Source organism: Pimephales promelas, chromosome 13 (assembly GCF_988280905.1).
Source record: "Pimephales promelas chromosome 13, fPimPro1.hap1.1, whole genome shotgun sequence".
NCBI classification, from domain to species: Eukaryota; Metazoa; Chordata; class Actinopteri; order Cypriniformes; family Leuciscidae; genus Pimephales; species Pimephales promelas.
In genome coordinates, this window is record NC_142781.1 from 5,170,068 (window position 1) to 5,178,744 (window position 8,677).

Sequence of the window (8,677 nt, forward strand, 5' to 3'; positions counted from 1 at the left end):
GTGGAATTTTAGAATATAAATTTTTAAAGCCCGTTTTCTCAAAATGACTTTTGAAATCTCCACTTCAGTAGCACCTATATACACCAAACTTTCCAGTCTTGTACCTAGTTATATTATGAAGACATTTACAGAGGGATTTGTAAATATATTATTCCTAGCCTGATTTATGTAACATTTTATCCCAAAAAACATGGCGAAAATCATTTTTTTAAGACTATTGATGGTATATTCTGATTTACAGGATAACAAAAGTAGATATCCATAAATCCTTCTGTAATTTTTTCCCCATCTATTATATGAACACAATGAAAAAAAATTGAACCTGGCTTTATCCAATAGTCAGATTTCGTTGTTTTAAAGATATGCAAATTAGTGCATATTTAATCAAATAATGCCTCATTTGCATTTAAACATTAAAATTTTACCCTATTCACCTGTAGTGTCTCGCCTTAAATGAAAATAGTAATGAAAATGCAAACATTGTATGTTTAAGTGATTAATGAAATGAAAATGAAAAAGGAAAATGCTGTTCAATGTTATGTCCAAGCGTTTAATGCATTAGTATTGAAAATTTTAATATGATGGTTTTGTGTCAAATGAAATAGTGAGGAAACTGTTAAGGTTATGAAATGTGTCAAATGAAATGGATATGCTGATTCTTTCATAAAATTTCATTAGATATGCTGATTCTTCATAAAATTTCATTAAATGTGTTTTAACTATCAAAATCATTGAATAGTCTTAATTGCCTGCTGTTTTTCATCATGTGGGACGACCATTTGTCATGTGGGGTAACCAACTATATTCAATTCTGCAGTAAATTCAAAAAATAATGTCGGTCCATTTTGGTTGAAATATAATTCATTGGTATAACATCAATAAGTGGATACTATATCTACACATTTTAAATCAATTTTATGGATTATATGAGTAAAAAAAATATGTAATTGCTTTATGAGGGTGACACTGCCATTATAGATAAAAATGTATTTAACATCATTTTCAATAAATGAAAGGACACATGAGTATATCTTTCTTAAACAGTTCAATTAATTACTGATACCTCTTAAAATATAACTTATGTAAAGGAAATCTATTAATTATAAGAAAAATTACGGTCATTGCCCTATTCATTTGAGTTTAAAAGCACTAAAATATCTTTGTTTGAAGTTTTCACACACATGCATGTGTAGACTACACTCCACATGTTTAGAAAATAGACCAATATATTATTATTTCAAGTATTTTAAAAATGGGCCTCTCAAAGGCCTTATACGTCATTGACCCAATAATTAGTTGTGGAGCCAAATGTTGCAGTTGGAATAAATACCTCTATTTTTTTTTAAAGAAATAAAAGCCAAACACCTTATAGTTTTCGTAATACATTATTTGTTTTGGTTGCATAAAAATACACATAAACAAATTATCCGATTACTCGATTAATCGATTACAAAAAGAATCGATAGCTGCAGCCCTATTTTGCACTTTGTCACCAATTAATACAGGAAGCAATCTTAAGAAATTCCAATTCTGAATGGCTTGCCCTGAAAGCTTGGGCACCTCAGAGTTGACAGCACATGGCTTTGTGAGAGCATCAGTCCCTTTGTACTTGAACTGCTTGATGCGCCGGTTCAAAATTTAATATGTAAGCCATTGCTTCTCCTTGATGAAATACTTCAAGTACAATGCAACATCATAGGACAAGACATCCTCAAATATGTCATGGCCTAAACAAGGAGGGAGACCAGGCTGGCAAACATGAAAAGATTTCAAAGTATTGAAAACAGAGTTTCCCTTTATGCCTTTGTTGTCTTGAGCTTGTAGATCAAGAACAACAGAATTGTAACGTTCAGGGGGTGCGCTGTGGACCACAAACATTTGGGTCATTGTTTTGAAACTCATGCCGCGTGACTTCACAGTACCTGCATAAATATTGTGAACGACTGAAATTTTCGTTAAACCCACCAACGCTGTGTGAACCCAAATTATCACCAGCAATACAATACAAAGATCCTTTGACCATTTCACCACCTACACTTATTCCATTATCTTCCAAATCTTTTAAATCCACTAACAACTCTGAGAAAACATTAGCAAATCCAAATCGTTTTAAATCATTCTCTACACACAATAAGACAAGGGACATGTGATCAGTATTGTTCCGAACATGTGCAGGTAAATTAGCCACAGAAAGATAAACTGCAACAACTTTGTGTTTTTTCTTAGCAGAGCCGAGGGGATTTACAATTTCAAAAGCATCCTGGTAGAGAATTAGTTTCAGGCATTCAGGATTTTCATTAAAGAACTGGTAGACTTAAAGCTTTTACCATCACTTATGTCACTAAAATTATCCGAGTCTGGTTCACATGTCCGTTGTGACACTGAATTCTTCCAGAGTTCTGATTTCAGTAAATTACTTAATGTTTGCTTTACAGGTATGTAGTATGCAAACCTTTGTCTCATATTTTCGTCATTTCCTAATGTTACTTTCTTAAGGCCTCATTATGCTTCTGCGTCAACTCTACGCCGGCGTAGCTACGTCGTCACTACTACGGCGTCGTGGCTGTTTTATGCTTCTGCGTGAGGCTGTGGTGCTTCGCGGTGCATTTCGCCGCCAGAACGCTAAGGGGGTTCGCAAATCTCTTTGGTTCCGTGTGCCGCGAGCGAAAGAGAGAGAATGTTGTTGCAGCTGCCAGCTGGAGCTAATCGACGCTGAATAACAAGACGACACAAACTTTATCCCCACAGAATCATCACGGATGTCCAGGGCCCGTTCCACTCATAGACAGTAAAAGAAAGGTTCCACCCGAGCTGCCATAACGATACCTGTTCGGAATGACTTGAAGGATTTTTTTCAGTCTCCACATGGAACTGTGCTATGGCAGGATAATGTGTCCCGTGGCAGACTTGTTTAGTACTGTATTATCAATGATGTAACCGTGAATATTGTATTGAAAATAAACAACAAACTGTGTTTCAAAACAAACGCTGATTTATTGATTGATTGAGGTTTATTGCGAGCTAAAAAGAAAGAAAAGAATATAGACATATATATTAACAATGAAATAAAAAAAACGTTTTATTCTTAATTTAATTCTTTATTTACTTTCTTTATAAGAGTATTATAATTATCAGAACGAGGGTGCAAATGTTAAAAATAGCGCTATAGCGGGAAGGGGAAATCGGAAAAGCTACACTCCTGAAATTATGTATAATCTGACCAATCAAAGCCATTGCTGTCTGCGTCGCCTCGACGCGTAGTTACAAATTTTTGGAGGTGCACGTCGATTCCCTGTAAATGTCACTTATGCTATCAACAGAACATCCTCTATGCTTCCTGGACATATGAGCAGTAAATGATGATTTCACAGTGAATGTATTTTTACAACCTGTTACTGGACATGCCACAGGTCGCCCCTCCACTATATGCTCTTTTAAGTGGCACATAAGTTCTTTAACTGTGTGGAATTTTCGATCACAAAGTGAAATGGTACTTAAAATCTGCAACAAATGCCCCAGCAGTAACAGAGTTTTCAGACTCATTGTGAACCTGATAAAAATGAGCTTTAAAAGCTGCATAAGTACAAAATGTCCGTTTGCAGTCAGCAACAGCACATTAGAAGAGACAACAGGGCTCGTCCCTATGCAAGGCTCGAAATTGCGACCATTTTGGTCGCATTTGCTCCTGAATTTTAACCTGTGCGACCTAAAAATATATTTGGGAGCATTAGTGCGAGTGCAAATAATGGTTGTGGTGCGACCTGTTTTCATTTCTCTACAAAAATTTCGCAAATTACTGTGTACCTTATTTGCGCTGATACGCGGTGGCCGGACCATCATTTTATCCAACGTTACATAACCAATCAAACTTCATCCTTACGTTCTTAACTTTAAAGCAGATTTTAGATTGGTTATTATCAGCTGTCAATCACTCCCTTTCGTGGCGCTCCGTTGTCACGTGTGCCAATATCATCGGGGTCATAGCAGATAGATACTATCCGCGAGAACACCGCAGTTTAAGTGTTGTCAGCTCAGTACATCTCTTTCATTATCGATGGAGACACCGACCTGTCTGTCAAGGAGTGTGTGATCATGTATGTCTATGTCCGCGTCCTGCTTGATGGACAGCCCATCAAGCAGGTTGTTTTTTTTAACAAATCTCTTGAATGAATGATTCAATAACAAATACATTTAAGTCACTTGTCGCCACCTAGTGGAGTAACAATGTGATCGATACAATTGTTATTTGATGCTCCATGTTACTTTCAAAAGGTGCTTGTCTCTATTTTGATCGCTTCTGTAGACGTCAGTGTTTATATCCAAACCATAATCTGTAATTCTAGTTCCGATTCAAGTTCTTCTGTGATAAGAATATTTGTAACACAGAAATAACAATACTGCGTAGTTGTACTCTCTGGGTCAGCAGGAGCACCATAATGTTCCGCTGTGATTTATAATAGACATGTTTAATAGACAAAAAGTTGTCATTTAGGAATGAAAATCAGACATTAGATCTTCATTACATCCTAACACGGTAGAAGATCTAATCCAAATCAGCATTGAGGGTCCTCCTTTGGAGGCGTTCGATGCCTCAGCCTCAGTGAAGAGATGGATGGAGGAGGGACAGAGAGCCTGGAGACCAAATTTCAAATCCTGGCCACAGGATGTGTAAAGCCCCAGTGATTGTTGGTGTTGATTCATTGGTGTTGTTTTTAAATAAAAGAAATGTGTTTATATATAATTTGTAGTTGTGGTGATCTTTAATTTTTGGTGGGTGCTCCTTAATTTTCGCTGGTGCTCCTACTTTTTTGAAGTTGGTAGCACCAGTGCTACCATTGGTAAAAAAAAGTTAATTTCGAGCCCTGCTATGAACTCTACAATGCAGCACATAACCCCTCAATGTCTCTAGTGTTTTGCTGCAAAAACTACAGTTAATCATTTTTTAACAAACTAATAAAAAAAGTTTTAAATCCGAACGTTACTTACTCAGCATGAAAGAAAATGAGCCTGATTAACCCCAAATTCGTCAGCATCATTATTGTCTAAATAACACCAGTTAAATACTGTTTTGCTTTTTTTAATAAAACGAAAGTTTGTTCACTTACCAGTGCAAGAGATCGCAATTTAACATGTCATGCGTAAGCTCACTGGCAGAAATGGCGGGCGCTCTCACTTGTGAAGCTCGTCAACATGGATGATCATGCGATAATCAGAAATCTGCTTTGCTGCGGAAATTACAGTAAACGTTAGTCGTCTTTAAGCAAACCAACAAAATCGCTATTTTCATACAAACTTAGTTAACTTACTCAGTATGAAAGAAAACTGAAAGAGTTGAGCTGAACATAAAACCCACAGTCTAACAGCCAAACTAAACAACACTTCGTCAGCATCAATATAGCAAAATAGCCTCAGTCAAAATATATAGGCTAGGTTACAGTTAGTGTTATTTATTTTTATTTTTTTATAAAACGAACTGTCTGTTTTGTTCACTTGCCTGTGCAAGAGATCGCAAATGCACAACTCCGTTAGCTCACTGGCAGAAATGGCGGGCGCTCTCACTTGTGAAGCTCGTCAAAATGGCTGATCCTGCGATAATCAGAAATAACAGTAAACGTTAGTCGTCTTTAAGCAAACCAACAAAGTCCTATTTTTTACTAACTTACTCAGCATGAAAGAAAACTGAAAGGGTTGAGCTGAACATAAAACCCAGTCTACAGCGTAATTAACCAACAGTTCATCAGCAGCATCATTATTAATATGATGACGAAATAGCCTCAGTCAAAACATACAACTTACTTGTAAGTTGCAGCTATTTTTTTTTAATAAAACGAACTGGGTTTTTTTTATTATTCACTTACCAGTGCAAGAGATCGCAATTTGACATGTCATGCACAACTCACAGCACTCGCAGAAATGGCGGTCACTCTCACTTGAGAAGTTTTTCAAAATGGCTGATTCCGTGATTTTTTTTTTTTTTTTTTTTTTTTTTTTTTTATTGAACACAAAGCACAGGGGATACATCAAGTACAAAAATAGATAAAATGAAAAGAAAAAAAAAACATTATGCACAAAGACAACGTAAGCAAGGCAGTACAAAAGGGACAGTCCAATAAACAAAAAAACAAAACAAAAAAAAAGATCATGAAACAAGCACATAAATTCAAGAGGTGATTTACAAAGAAACCATAATTTCTTTAATCAACAAAGTAGTTTTAGCAGCTTTCTTGATAAACAAAGAGAGTCATAAAATAATTTTAAATCAACACAAAAAAGTTTAAAGTTGGGCTTAGATTCAATTACTTTACATTTATGAAGATGAAATTCACCGCATAAAGTAAGCAGCTTTAATCTGTCATCCATCTCCTTTGACCCCGAGTCCCAAGTCAAAAACAACACATTAACAACCTCAAAAGTAAAGAGTTTGTAATAAGCAGAAAAAATAAGCCAGGCTACTCTTTTCCAAAACTCCTTTACATAATCACATTCAAAAAACAAGTGTGGTATTGTTTCAAGGTTAGAATTACAGAATGTGCAGTGTGAAGAGACGTCCAACTTAAATTTAGAAAGAAGAGAGTTACAGGGATAGTAATTTTGTAGAATTTTAAAGTGAAGCTCTTTCCACTTGTTAGGTAACAGAAACCTATTAATGCCAGTCCATGTATTAATGGTAGAAAGAGAAGGATAATTTAATTTCCATTTGAAAAAGGCTTTGGGATGACAGCTGATCTTCCTAATAAGAAATCTTCTAATCCAAAAATTGTTACATTTGCCATTGGAAATCTCCAAACCCCCAATAGATAACTGGGGCATTTCACAAACGGATGCTCTAGCTACGGTATGACCGAACCATATGCAAAAGTTTAGGAGAAATAGAATTAATAACCCCGTTATAAACTGCAGGTGAGGAATTCACTCCAAAAAGATTGATAAATTCATTGTAGGAATAAAAGCTGCCATCCTTCTTAAACAAATCCAAAACAAAAATAACACCTTTGTCAACCCAATCCTTAATAAAGATAGATTTTTTTCCACGCAGCACATACTGATTATTCCATAGAATGCTCCTATGAGGGGAAAAATTGTGGCAAAAGGCAAGCTTACAGGCCTCCAAGGCTTGCTTATGAAAATTAGCAAGCTTGAACGGAAGTTTGTTACATTTAAAATCACAAGACAATAAAAAATGTAAAAAAAAAATTTCAAAGATAAATTTAGGTATGTGAAACCATAATAAACTAGAATCAGCATTCAGGCAGCGTTTAATCCAGCCGATCTTGAAAACCTGATTGAGAGTATACTGAAGTCCAAAGCATTCATACCTCCCTCCAAAGTATTTCTTATCAGAGTCTTTCTTTTAACATATTCAGTTTTATTTTTCCACAAGAATTTTAAAAGAATAGAGTCGATAGATGAGCAAGTTTTCTGATTGACATATAGGGACAAAGCTGGGTAAACAATCCTAGAAATGCCTTCAGCTTTAGATATCAAGACACGACCATAAATAGTTAAGTTTCTTTGTAGCCAGCAATTGAAGACATTCTTTAGTTTTTTTTGTCCGTTGTGAAAAGTTATCTAAAATTCTATCTTTGGGAGATTTACTTATTAACCCTTGTGCATCAATTAAAAAAAGTTACACATAGGTAAAAAGAGGACAAAAATGTCCATGTCAAAAAACTGTCATAAAAATGTGTTGCTTTGGAGCACAGACTTAAGTTTGGTATCATTTTAAAGAAGACCCTTTGCAGATTATTGCTGAAGTAAAAAAATAATAATAAGGAAATCCAAAAAAAAGTTATATAGGTATAAGTTTATGAAAATTATTTATAAAATAATATTTTATATAAAATATATATTTTTTAAATCAGGTTGAACTCAAAACTACAATAAAATCAAAGCCATAAATCTAAATAGGTTGTGTTCCAAATTTGAGGATGATATGTCAAAAAATGAGCTTTCAGTAACAGTTTGTTTGGGCGTAGTAACATATTTTCCCCATTGGGTGCCAGCAAAACCCCACTGGAGCTCACAGTGATTGGATTTGAATTTGCAGTTTTTCTCTCTCAGTCTGACAAACACACATATGCGCACACACACACATATTTTTTTATAACACACATACTAACCACACTCTGACATCCATACCAACACACCCATATTGTTGCATAATTTATCCAGTTGGCTCTATAGTATGCCGAACCAGAAAACAGGAATAAAGCGATATTTGTTTTATAGGCCAAACTTTAAAAAAAATGACACCATCTGATAAAAAATAGTAAAAAATAAAATTTTGAAGCCTTGCCATCAGAATGAAAGCCTCTTAACAAAGATTGCATAATTTTTATAGTTAACTGAACCGGGGATTAAAAATGGCAGTTTTAATGGGTTTCAATGGGGACATTTTTGTCCAAAAGGTGCTGAGAGGGAGTATTTTTTGTACCTAAAGCAAAAAATATTTTTTTAAGAAAATGACGGTGAAATAGTAAAATTCCAATAAAAATACACACCTGTGCCAAGTTTTTTGCAGTTAGCTTTAACACAGGCAAAGTGATCAAAAAAACAAAACTGAAAAGGACAAAAATGTCCACAAGGATGCACAAGGGTTAAAATGCCTAAATATCTAACAGAGCTTTTAACCTCAATGCCTTTATATGACCTTTTTCAATACTGTGAATAGGCATGA

At 35.0% G+C, this 8,677-nt stretch overlaps 1 long non-coding RNA gene across 1 annotated transcript; it reads right to left on the bottom strand.

Annotated features, from left to right (window-relative positions):
* Nucleotides 1–3,803: 3,803 nt before the first annotated feature.
* Nucleotides 3,804–5,930, bottom strand: LOC148975132 (uncharacterized). The gene is made up of 3 exons (XR_016145914.1): nucleotides 5,859–5,930; nucleotides 5,495–5,586; nucleotides 3,804–5,225 (listed from the first exon to the last, which is right to left on the bottom strand). It is a non-coding gene; the product is annotated as an uncharacterized LOC148975132 (long non-coding RNA).
* Nucleotides 5,931–8,677: the final 2,747 nt, after the last annotated feature.